The 11,802-nt window shown below is 38.1% G+C and overlaps 1 pseudogene; it reads left to right on the top strand.

The window, feature by feature from the left end:
* The first annotated feature begins 4,701 nt into the window (after nucleotides 1–4,701).
* Nucleotides 4,702–8,244, top strand: LOC102752237 (annotated as a pseudogene).
* The last annotated feature ends 3,558 nt before the right edge of the window (nucleotides 8,245–11,802 follow it).

Genomic DNA, 11,802 nt, shown 5'->3' with positions numbered 1-11,802 from the left:
ACTCAGGGCTTTACGACATCACCTTCCTTACACCTAGCCCCGCTCGCTCTACGGCCGGAACCTTGTTGCTAGGGAGAGGACGGTTTGCGGCCACCGTGGAAACAGCCGAGTTTGAATTGAGGGGCGAGGGAAAGTTTTCCCTCAGTTGTCACGGGGTCGGGGAGGGGGACACTAGGAAACTGTGGGGATGGGGGCAGAGAGTGCAGGCTGTCGGCGTGAGAAAGGTCAAGTAGGAGGCTCCGCGGCTTTCTTCGTCGGACTGGCCACACCCGCCGCGCGACCTGGGGCACTTATATGGGTCTGGCTAATTCTCGGGACCCTGTGCCCTCAGAGTAACTTGAGCAACCTGTCCTCCCTCTCCCTCAAGATTGGGCCCTGCTCCCACGCAGCGTTCCGACGCTCTGCACCCCTGGGGCTCTGGAGCGGGTCCTGCTCGGGGCACCCCGTGAGTTCCCAGATTAGGGGAAACGCAGGTTGGAGGAACCCGCGAGGAACTAATTTGGGAAGCTTGGCCTCTGACAACGAAGACACTCGACGTCACCAGAGAGGCTACCTGACCCCACTGTCCTGACTCTCTTCCCACACGGACGCATGGTTTTCCCCCCAGCGGGATGGGAAGTGACTTCAATTAGATGGGAGTTCAGCTGGATCGAAAGAGAGACTAGAAGTTCCGCTTGAAAGCCACTTTGGCGGTGAAGCGGCGTGAGCAATGCCCACGCCGTCCCTGTCTCACTTCCTCCTCCGCGGCAGGCTCACCTGTGGCGCCCGGGCCTGCCCCGCCCGCCTGACCTGCTTTCTGAGCTCCTCCCAGCTTTCCCCTTAGTCTCAGGAGCTGGGGTTCATGGGCATCAAGATTCAGAGTTTAGGTGAAAACAGGCCATGATTTACCACCTAAATGGGCAGTTATTGCTGTATAGGTCCTTAATGCAAGAAGCACGACTGAAAAAATGTGGTCTTTGAGACAGATTGCTGATTTTATCTCAAGTCCCTGACTTGGTATGAGTTTGGGGGCTTTCTGAAAGGCCATATAGATAACACCACAAATACCAAGGGAAGTCCTCTTAAACAGTCAGTAGTAGTTGGCTTTTCCCTCCTTTCCAATGGGGAAATGTTTTGGGGACCATATGGAATAAATGAGCTGAGCTGCATTTCAAATAAAATAGTTGTAAGTTAACAATATAAGAATTATTGGTAGAGAAATCGAGAAAACCAAAAGGTGACATATAGATGATTAGGAATAACATAGTTGCCCAGCAGAGTGCTGTCACACAGTAGGTGCTCAACAAATCTATGCCTGCAATTTTTGCCATACCTATGGCAGGATTCTTTATTATGTTAAAATAATATTTTAAACAACCTCCAGAATTTTAGAAGATTCATTAATAATCTCTTCAAACCTTTCAACTGAAATAAATTTACAGCTGAAGTCCATAATTTAAAATTAGAAAGTCTAATCTTGAATATAGGTGAAAATTTTCTCACGTTTACTTTGGCATTTTGAGAAGTGAATACATTATTTATTGGTTTGTGCAATGGGATTATAAATACGCTTTGCTATCCAATATGTCTATGTATTAACTCTCACCTTCAGTGCCAAAACTAGAATTATTCTTGATGATCATTTTTTTAAATATATTTTAATTTACTTTTTACAGAGAGGAATAGAGAGTTAAAAACATCGATGAGAGAGAAACATCGATCAGCTGCCTCCTGCACACCCCCTACTGGGGATGTGCCTGCAACCAGGGTACATGCCCTTGACTGGAATCAAACCTGAGACCCTTCAGTCTGCAGGCCGAAGCTCCATCCACTGAGCCAAACCAGTTAGGGCTCTTGATCATTTTAAGTACAGGCAGTTCTTGCTTTCCTCAACACATTGTTAACTGAACTTGTGTGTGTCAGAACCAGAACTGAGTCCATGCTTTGCTCGATTCAAGTGGTAAGTTTCCTACCCTAATTCCTACTTTCCAATCCAAAAGGAAAAAAAAAATGCTCTCTAACTTTGACACACATCTTAATTATTCTTAAATTTAGGAAATGTCACACATACTATTTGCTCTTTATGAAATGTCTGTCCTGTACCTCCCTCCTAAGTTTCCTTCATTGTTCATCCACACCTTGAAATCAGAGACAAAGTGAAGGGACAAATTAATAGAAATCATTTTCTCCCTTTAGTGCTTACTGATATACCTAGCTTGGGCCAGATGTATTTAACTCCATTCGGAAAGATACCTTTTTTTTTTTCCTGCTTGTTCATGTCTATGCCCTCAGCACCTAGCAGAGTGCCTAGTCAAGTAGTAGGTACTCAGTATTTCCTTAATAAATTAATATTGTTAACCTTTTCTGAATCTGTTCTTAGCTAAAGTAAGGATTGTTTATCTCTCTTCACATTAGTTCTTAGGAGCAGTTGAAAAAACGGATGTAAAAGTCATTTACTGTCATTTATATCCTGTTTTATTTTGAGACAATGCTCTTAATTTTAGTTTCCCCATAATCATTTTCCCCAAATGATTAACTCTTCTCATATTTTTAAATATGCCCAGGAAATATTGGTATCCCAACTCTTCTAATACAAAATTTCAATTTTGTAAAATCCTGCAATAATTATGTATATTATAAATTGAACATTTGATTACTATATTTTCTTTAGTGTAAATGTTCCCAAAATTATTCAAATCTAGACTGGAAAGGAAACAAACAAAAGTAAATATCAGAATAAATTGCTGGTTTAAACCTGATGCATATGTGATGGTTCTTGCCTCAATTATAATTAAAGAATTGGAAAATGTCTTTAGAATAAATTTAGAAAAGGAATACATTTACTAAAATTCAGGTTTATTTAAATCAAAATGGGGATAGTAAGATTTTAACATGTATTCTGTATTGTTGGTTTTTAATAATTTTAGTCCATCATACAATATATATTCAATATATGCTATTTTTAGGACAAAAAATGTTAACACTGCTTCTAGTGAGCAGTGGGAATATATACTGAAAGAGGAATTCTGCTGAAAAATTTTAAATGTACAGGAAAAAAATGTAAATGGACACAATATTTTCAATATTGAGTTCTTTTCTATACTTTTTTCATGAATCCTTTGCACCTACTGTTTGGTTTCCATATTATATTCATGTATAAGTGAGTGCAAAATTTGACATAAAATTATTTTAAACTTAAAATATAAGTATCTCATTATTTTCCACATGGAGCCTATGATTTCCATGTACCTAAGTTCCTGAACACATTTGTGAAGTATAACATATTTCTATAGTCTTCATCAGAATTAAAAATTGATTATTTTCATGGAAGGAGAAAAATATTAATTATGTTAATTTAATTAAATGTGTTTATATGATTTTAATGTTAAACATTTGAAGTAAAAAGAATAAATTTGAAACCATCAGAGTACAGAATTTAGAGTCCCCTAAAGTTGCTCCTCAGTCCTTGGCTCAATAGTGACTCTGGTGTGTGGTTCACATACAGAGCAATGCTCATTTTACTGCCTGAAGTTCCACCAAATTCTACAGTGACTGAGTCAGTATGGAAACATGACTACAGGGTGATGCAGAATCGACAGTTTTCTTTAGGACCTATGAATAAAGCCTCCCAGGAAGGAATAATAGGGACAAACGTTTTCCCTAGACCTTCATGTGACTTCATTATTTATTGTACCACAAAATGGTATTTCCCTCTCTGTGGAATAAGGCTTCTATTTTTATTTTTTTTTAAATATATTTTATTAATTTTTTACAGAGAGGAAGGGGGAGAGAGAGAGAGTTAGAAACATCGATGAGAGAGAAACATCGATCAGCTGCCTCCTGCACATCTTCTACTGGGGATGTGCCCGCAACCCAGGTACATGCCCTTGACCGGAATCGAACCTGGGACCTTCCAGTCCACAGGCCAATGCTCTATCCACTGAGCCAAACCGGTTTCGGCAAGGCTTCTATTTTTAATATGTGAGTGAAATGGAGCTTCTTATTTTGGGTACAATATTTCAGGAACATGTCTAATATAGAGAAATGTAAGTATATACATAGAGGTTTGAAGGATGTTAATGAACATCCAAAAAGTAAAATGAATCTTTTCCATAAAATCACAATAAAAGATTACTTTAAAAGGCCAATTCCACAGAAGATATATTATAGTTGCTAATATTGATATCCTCTATGAACATGAAGAACATTTTTTCTCTACTAAACAGCTATAGGTAGGTAATTTGTACTAGAGAGAGCAACATGCATATTTTGAATTTGAATGTATTTTTAGTTAGTTATATCAGAAGTCTGATGTATGGTTTCTACTGTTTTCCCCCTTTTGTCTCCATTTATTTATTTTTTATGGCATTTTAACTTCTTTTAGCAGCTGACTGGTTCTCTTACAGGGTATGTCTGCTGACCTACAGTCCTGACCTTCTATATTCCACAGATCTGCAGTTACAATCACTGCCACTATTCAATCCTTGGAGTATATGTATTTAAAATATGTTGAGTGGCCCTGGCTAGTGTTGCCCAGTGGTTAAAATGTCCACCCTTGCACCGAAGAGTCGCGGGTTTGATTCCCGATCAAGCACACGTACCTGGGTTGCAGGTTTGATCCAATTGATGTGTCTCTTTCACATTGATGTTTATCTCTCTCTCCCCCTCCCCCTTATCCCCTCCTCAGCCCTTCCACTCTTTCTAAAAATCAATGGAAAAAATATCCTTGGGTGAGAATTAACAAAATATGTATATATTATTCAGTGTAAATTCACATAAAAAGTTGGTAATGAGACATACCCTGCTTTTCTTTCATTGGCCCCGACCAGATGGATGCCCAGCTGCCCATGACCTGCCAGAGGGAGCAAGACAAATTCAGTAAGCCATGGGGCTGTTTGGAAAAACCCAAACAGCTGGTGATGAGTGGCCATTGAAGATAAGAAAGGAAATGAGAGTTGATAGGGAAATAAGAGATATTCAAAGAGAAAAAGAAAAAAAATGAAATGACCTGTGAAAGATACTGCCAAGAAGGGTCAGAAGAACCTCTGTGTGGTCCTGGCCAAGGAGTTGATTAGGTCAACAAAGGCTGTAAGCAAGCTCTATGCACCCAAAGCTCACATGAACTCATGCGAGTGACTGGTTCCCTGCAGAAGAGCACAGAAGTGATGAAGGTCATGCAGAGTCTTGTGAAGATCCCAGAAATTCAGGCCACCATATGGGAGCTGTCCAAAGATGATGAAGGCTGGGATCATAGAAGAGATGTTAGAGGACACCTTTGAATGCATGGATGACCTGGAAAAAATGGAAGAAGCAGCAGAAATGGAAATTGACAAAAGTTGTTTGTAATTATAGCAGGGGTCTTTGGGCAAAGCTCCTAGTGCAGTGGTCGGCAAACTCATTAGTCAACAGAGCCAAATATCAACAGTACAATGATTGAAATTTCTTTTGAGAGCCAAATTTTTTAAACTATATAGGTAGGTACATTGTTATTAACTTAATTAGGGTGCTCCTAAACTGGCCTTTGCTAAAAACGTCCTCAATCTGATTGAGGTACATTCACTGAGGTCGACCCCTTCCAACTCTCCCATCCTCAACTGGTGCATGAATCGCGCGCACCTCCCCTGCCGCACTGTGTATCCCCAGGTCGGCCCACCTGCACCTCATCTCCTGTGGCCCCACCAGCCGACACCCCCCACTTCTTCTAACGCCACTTCTTCAAAATAGACTCTCCCAGGCCGAAAACCGACTTCTGCGCATGGGCCACGAAGTTTCAATCACACTGTATGTGTGCGCCCGCACATGGTATTTTGTGGAAGAGCCACACTCAAGGGGCCAAAGAGCCACATGTGGCTCGCGAGCCGCTGTTTGCCGACCACTGACCTAATGAAGTGACTGGCACCCTTCCAGAGTCTGAACCTCTTGGGAGTGACAGCTGCCTCAGAAAAGGAGGAGGCCCTGGAGGCCATGCTCCACAGCTACATGCTGCCCAGCTGGGCCCTCAAGCTCTTCTCATGGCCTGTCAGATGTGCATGCACTCCTCTGAAATGGCCGCCATTTATGTAATCCTTGCACTACACGTTTGTGAGAAGGCTTTGCATTCTGGAGGTTTTCTTCACTCTGCAAAGGTTTGGGGATCTCAAAAGATTGTTCTTGAGACCTGGTGTAATAAATGCATCATTTTTCAGGAGTATAAACAAAAGTATTGTTTTGGAGGGGGTGCAAAGAATTTGGTCTCACAAAACACTTCTGACTATAGAGTTCATTGAATGTTGAGGACTCTGTACATTTTTTTTGGTCTATAAAACACTGTATAAATGGATTCTAATTTCTGCTTTAACAGCAACAAAAAATGACATACCCTGTGTCAGACCCTTCTAATTCTTTCATGCCTCTATTTTATTTAACTTTTAATTTCTTTATTGATTAAGGTATTACATATGTGTCCTTATCCCCCCATTACCTCCCTTCTTTTTTACCACAGCTTAGTATTCCATTGTGTAGAGGTAACACCGGTTTTTAATCCACTCATCTGCTGATGGGCACTTAGGCTCTTTCCAAGTCTTAGCTATGGTGAATTGTGCTGCTATGAACATAGGGGTGCATATATCCTTTCTGATGGGTGTTTCTGGTTTCTTGGGATATATTCCTAGAAGTGGGATCACTGGGTCAGATGGGAGTTCCATTTTTAATTTTTTGAGGAAACTCCATACTGTTCTCCACAGTGGCTGCACCAGTCTGCATTCCCACCAGCAGTGCATGAGAGTTCCTTTTTCTGTGTCTCCTCGCCAGCACTTGTCATTTGTTGATTTGTTGATGATAGCCATTCTGACAGGTGTGAGATAGTACCGCATTGTCATTTTGATTTGCATCTCTTGGATGATTAGTGACTTTGAGCATGTTTTCATATGTCTCTTGGCCTTCTTTCTGTCTTCTGTCGAAAAGTATCTGTTTAGGTCCGTTGCCCATTTTTTTTTACTGGGTTGTTTATCTTCCTTTTGTTAAGTTGTATGAGTTTCCTGTAAATGTTGGTTTTTTTTTAATTTATTTTTTACTTATTTGCTCACTCTCTTTATTCTACTTAAATAAATAAATCACACACTGTGCCCCTCTAGTGTTTTACTGTTTAATCACTATTTTCCTCCATCTTTCTTTGTCCCAGGTTTGACACAGCTCTGTTTGGATCAATTCCTTTTCTCTTTTTGTTTGGGTTTTTGAATTCTTCTAATTTTAAAAAGCTTTGCTTTTTCATACTATGCTGGTTATTCTCTGTCCTTCAAAGTCCATTCTCTGTCTTTCCATGCTCTGGGAGGATGATTTCTGTGAACCACATCACTTAGGTTACTTTACCCTCTTGTTTCCATTTGATTTCAGCCACTTTGGAGACATTGCCAAATTATCAGAGGAAGAACATAGAGAAGTCAGAATATTTATTTCACCTTTCCTCATACTCCCTCCTGCTTGTCTGTACTTTGACAGTAACTTTATTCCTCTATCTAAGGCCATGGCTCCAGTAAGGCAACCCTGTCCTCTGGTTGCAGTTCTTAGAAAGTTTTAGAAATGGCTTTTTCCATTCATCCCTTCAGGCTTAGGAATGTTAGTAGTTTCCTCCGGTTGTGAGTCCTTGGGTACTTTATACCTTATTGGTTCCCTTAATGCTTACATACAATACTCTTCATCAGAGTCTTTTCAGTTTACCCTTTGAGTGTGTCATCTGTCTCCTGCCAGGACCCTGAGTAATACACATATATAAATAAAATGTATTTTTTTACCATATTTATTATCAACCAAGAATTATACTTCCATTAATTACAACACTAAATTTAAATGTGATGTAAATGCCATTCATTGACCAAGTATATACTCATGTTCTGATGTGTGTATGTGCAGAATCTTGTACTTAGAAAGTTGTCAGAGTCTATTATATAGTAATTATTTTATTCAATAACTATTTGTGGAATGAAGGTCCCTGCCCTAATTGGTCTAAAATCTAGATGAGGCTGCAGAGGTAGGGAAGAAGGCACCTAATCATATAAAGATGCTTAGAATTTGGACCTTATTTTGAAAGCAGTTGTAAGCCATGAATTTTTTTTAAGTCAGGAGTATCCACATTATGCAAGATGTCAGTGTTCTGTGACGAAAAAGAAAAAGTGAGCATCCAACATTAAGATAACTTTTTTCTCTTGAATGATCATTTCTAAAGGAATAACTCAGCAAGGAAAAGCAATACAGATAAAAGATGTGGCTATCCAAATGAAGCACAGATGAAGAACAGCCTTTCCAGATTATATTTACAAGTAGTATGATACTGTTGATAAGACGTCAGCAGTATAAAACAGTATTTCCAATGTTTAAAATAATTAATAAAAGTGTTTCTGCCTATACATTCTGGTAATGGTTTTTTCAATGTCCTAGAGACTACCTTAGTATATGGCTGGCCCTCAAAATTATGATAAATGAAAGAATATAAAAAAGAGTCTTCAATATGTTTTTTAATACTTGCTGTTTTTTTTTTCCCCACTATTATGTTTACCCTAGTCCAGTGATGGCAAACCTTTTGAGCTCGGCGTGTCAGCATTTTGAAAAACCCTAACTTAATTCTGGTGCCATGTCACATATAGAAATTTTTTGATATTTGCAACCATAGTAAAACAAAGATTTATATTTTATATATTTAAATGCCATTTAACAAAGAAAAATCAACCAAAAAATGAGTTCGCGTGTCATAGGTTCGCCATCACTGCCCTAGCCTAATGCATAAAAGCTAACATACTCCCCATTCAGATTCTAATCTGTCCTCCAGATTACCTTACATACAGGATGGAGCAAAAGTAGGTTTACAGTTGTGAGGATGAGAAACAGTTTATTCTTGTATTATTATTTATTAATTATTGTGTTATTTTCCATATGAACAATTGTAGATCTTTTGCCCCACCCTGTATATGCACTAGAAATATGTGAGATTTTGTGTCCCCATGATTAAAAATTTTTGAAAATTAGTAGCTTATTCACACTGATTGAAAACATATGAATTGCTCTAAATTTTAGAATATGTATATAGGCAAACAATGAAATGGACTAATGAAGAACATACATAAATACATAATAAATTCCATATTGGATTAAACCAATAACAATTCCACCTCTGGATCTTGAGTCCTGTTCAAGTTATTTCGTGCCTAGTATAACAAAAAACATATAAGTGTGTGTTTGTTTATTTAAAATTCCCTTATTAGGAAAAGAACAGATTTTGTTTCATTTAGATTCCGATTAAGCTTGTAACTGGATATTTTATTAGTAAATGACTAATAATATTTTGAATTTTTATGAGTTTAAATTCTTGCTTGCTCTTAATCAGTCAACTGCAAGGATCCCTTTTATATATCCTCTCTTGAACTCACTTTCTCCAGACTTTGCATATGTTATGGTCATAAATCGAACCACTAAAATCCACTTTTGTTGGTTGATATTGGTTTTAAAGCATGTCCTCGTTGCATCTGCTCCCCTTCCAATTGCTAGTCAACCTCGAACTGACCAAAAGGCTATCAACCAGAAAGAAGCATGTGGTGCAAAAAATTTGACAACCCATTAGCTAGAAAACTATCCCCTGAACAATTCACAATTGAATGAAGTTCCTTCTCCCCATATATAAAATTGTTTTGCAGTTCTATTCATTTTTGCATTTCTCCTTTGTATAACCTTAGAAAACTTAGATCAGTGAAATAGCAGCAAAAGACATCATGAAACCAAATAGAAAATGAGGACTTAGAAGGTGGTTTGGACCTCTTAATTTCCAGGCCACTTCCTAGCAGATACAGTTCATTACACAGGAAAATTGCTTGATCTTGGGAAAAGAAGGTCCTGGAGGTGAGGGAAAATGAGTTAGTCACCAATACAGTTGACCTTGCAATTCAATCATTTAGATCTACTAGAGAATGATTGCTACCATTTCCAGATAAAGAATGAAAGCTGTTTTCCACAGTAAAATGATGAATCATGTATCCCCTGTGTTTAGATTCTAAAATAAAAAAGAAGTGAAAGGAAGGCTATGTATGTTAATGCACACTCACCAATTTAATAGAGAATGTATCATTTGTTGAGCCTTATAATCTACCATCACATGGTTTTATTTGAGCTTCGTTAGAGCACTAATAGCTATTATTTCCATCTCATGTGTAGGAACATTTAGAGAAGCTGCAGTCACACAGTTCGTATGGTCTAGACTGGGACTCTCAAACCATGATCATACTAGTAACTATAACTCCTATGTCAAATAGTATTGCACTCACTTGATAAAAATAAAATCATATCTAGGGGTGTGCTAAGACAAAATTCTAAAGGATAAAGAAAGTGTTAATATTCAGGAACAGAATTATGGACAATTCCTCCCTATCTGCCCTTTATCCCCTAGCCTTTGACCACCCAATCCAAGATTTTATCATCTTTACTTCATAATCAATTGTTCAGTGTCTTGTTTCTCATGCTCTATTATAAACTCCTTTATGATAAGACAATGGCTAATAATAACTCTTGTTACAGTGATGAACATATCTAGAAAGTGCGTGTGTCTGTGTGTGTGTGTGTGTGTATTAATATCTTCTATGATAAATTCTATCCCAACTAGATGCTAATATGGAAGGAGTTCAAAGTATCTTAGAGTACTTAATAACTTGAACTTTAACCTGACAGGAAGCAAAAATGCTGAAAAAGCAATACCCCTTTTTATATGCTCCAAAGGATTCGCCTTCATATTTTAGTATCTTTACGTATGGTAGTTGTGTACCTGAGTTCTGAGAGCCAAGGAAGAAAAGATTGCTTTTTGGTGCAAACATCTTTAACATGAGTTTGAAGAAAAATAGCAATCAAGATAAGCTCTTTATTTTGATGTAGTCCCATTTGTTTATTTTCTCCTTAATTTCCATTATCCTAGGAGATGTATCTGTAAGCATATTGTTATGAGAAAAGTCTGAGATTTTTCTGTCAATGGTTTCTTCTAGGATTCTTATGGTTCCATGTCTTACATTTAGGTCTTTTATCCATTTTGAGTTTATTTTTGTGTATAGTGTAAGTTGGTGATCTAATTTCATTTTTTTGCATGTATCTGTCCAATTTTCCCAACACCATTTATTAAAGAGATTGTCTTGACTCCATTGTGTGCTCAGATTTGGAAACAACCAAGTACACAGCTATAAAAAAGAAAGAACTCTTACCATTTGCAACAGCATGGTTGGACCTGGAGAGCATTATGCTAAGCAAAATAAACCAATCAGAGAAAGATAAATATCACATGATCTCACTCATGTGGAATCTAATGAACAACATAAACTGATGAACAAAAATAGACCCAGAAAAATAGAAGCATCAAAGATACTGTCAAACCTCAGGGAAAGCAGGGGAGGGTGTAGGGGGGAGAAGAGGTCAACCAATGAACTCATATCTGTATATGCATAACCCATAGACACAGACAATAGGGTGGTGAAGGCTTGGTAGGAGGAGAGGTCAATGCGGGGTGGGGGGGGGGGGGAACATATGTAATACTTTCAACAATAAATATTTCTTTTAAAAAAAAGTTGATAAGTATCCACCATGCAAAACAAGTTGCATTCTGAATTAGAATTGTGTAGCCCTGTACTATAAAAGGATCTAGATTAGATTGTCCACAAATGTGAGGCTACATGGCAGTATATCTTTGGAGTAATGAAGACAGAAAAGGTCAAGAGTATCTTAGTGAATACCTCATGTGGGGAAAATTAACAGTTTGGAGAAAATCTAATATTAGTTTTAGGTATAAGCCACAAACATAATGAAAGTATTATTTTGAAACAT

This window comes from Myotis davidii, unplaced genomic scaffold (genome assembly GCF_000327345.1).
Source record: "Myotis davidii unplaced genomic scaffold, ASM32734v1 scaffold515, whole genome shotgun sequence".
NCBI lineage: Eukaryota > Metazoa > Chordata > Mammalia > Chiroptera > Vespertilionidae > Myotis > Myotis davidii.
The sequence above is the reverse complement of the archived record's forward strand: the minus strand, read 5'-3'. Positions and strand labels throughout refer to the sequence as shown.